The following is a 1,475-nucleotide window of genomic DNA, read 5'->3' as shown; positions in this document are numbered from 1 at the left end:
AGGTCAGAGCCTTGGAATCAACTTTCTCCTTATCTTTTTTGCTTGCCATTTTGGCACTGCAAAAATTCAAGAGGAAAGAAATCAGAAATACCTTTAAAAACATACAAAATAACGTTAAAATTATTTTGATGCAATGTAAAACAATAGTAATAATATGTGCCATGAACTGGAAATTGGTAAGAACAAAGAATTCTGGTAAAACACGACCGTCAGGGGGGTGTTTAAACAGGATAAGTCCTAATGGGAATAGGGCACTCATCACATTCTGACTCTAAACCTAGAGGACTCCTAAACTTCATACTCAACCTATTAATATCAATTTCAAATTTAGAAGCAAAATGAATTTGAATATTAACACCAAATTTATCAGTTGAAACATCAATCTCGTCAACAGAGAATGGATAAAGCAAAGCAAGGAAAGGCATGCCAAGAATTACTCTTTCATTCATGTTTTTAACAAGAACAGCAAAGATATGAAAATGAACATTATTTTGACAAACATGAACATTATTTAATTCATATTTGATATGCAACTTATTTCCACTTGCAGAATTCAATTTCTCAGTGGATGTTTCAAAATATTTGCTGGGGATAAAACCTTCTTGAATACAATTCAAGTCAGAACCAGAATCAATTAAAGCAATGACATCAAAAGCATAATCATCAGAAATCAAGATATGAACTTTTGAATACCATTTGGGAGGAACAATTTTATCAATCATACTGACAACCTTAACCTTATCAGAAAGAGGTTTATGGCTGGATTCAGCTTCATCATCATGCTCAGAATTTGTAGTGTCTTCGTTATTGGAAGCACTTTCAGGAAAACATTCTTTAAGATTTAACAGCAAAAGCTGTTGTTGTAAATCTTTGTTCTCAGTTTTGACAATTTGCAAGTCAGTTTGCAATTTCACAATATCTTTCTTGATGTTACTAATCTCATGCTGCAACTCTGAGATAGTAAGTACTTTGAGTTTTGGATTTAAAAATCGCTTGAAAGTATCTTCAAGCGAGATTTTGGAAGTAGCAGGTTTTTCAAAATCTTTTATCATGAGTTTCTTAAGTTTTTTAAGATACTCTTCTTTCAACTCAGGGTTTTCAATTTTTGAAATTAAAGTAAGAAGCAAATCTTCTTGTTCTTCTAATTTGGACATTATCGAACAAGTTTTTGTGTTGCAGCAAGAATCAGTACAACCAAATTTAACACAATTTCCAGAAACTGAAGAAGCAGAGTGATAATCAGAATCAGAAGAAGATAGAAAATCATTATCAAAAGAATAATCAGAAAAATCATTGTTTTGAAAAATTCTGAAAATCTTTTCTTTGTTTTCATTATCAATGTTTAAAGCATTGATCTCTTGTTTAATCTTTTTAGGAGGTTTGGGGTACTTGTCAGCATAGTGTCCTGTTTCTCCACAATTAAAATATTTGTTTTTAGAAAAATATTTTTCAAATTTAGAATCTTTATTCTTTTT

This window comes from Corylus avellana, chromosome ca6 (assembly GCF_901000735.1).
Source record: "Corylus avellana chromosome ca6, CavTom2PMs-1.0".
NCBI lineage: Eukaryota > Viridiplantae > Streptophyta > Magnoliopsida > Fagales > Betulaceae > Corylus > Corylus avellana.
The sequence above is the reverse complement of the archived record's forward strand: the minus strand, read 5'-3'. Positions refer to the sequence as shown.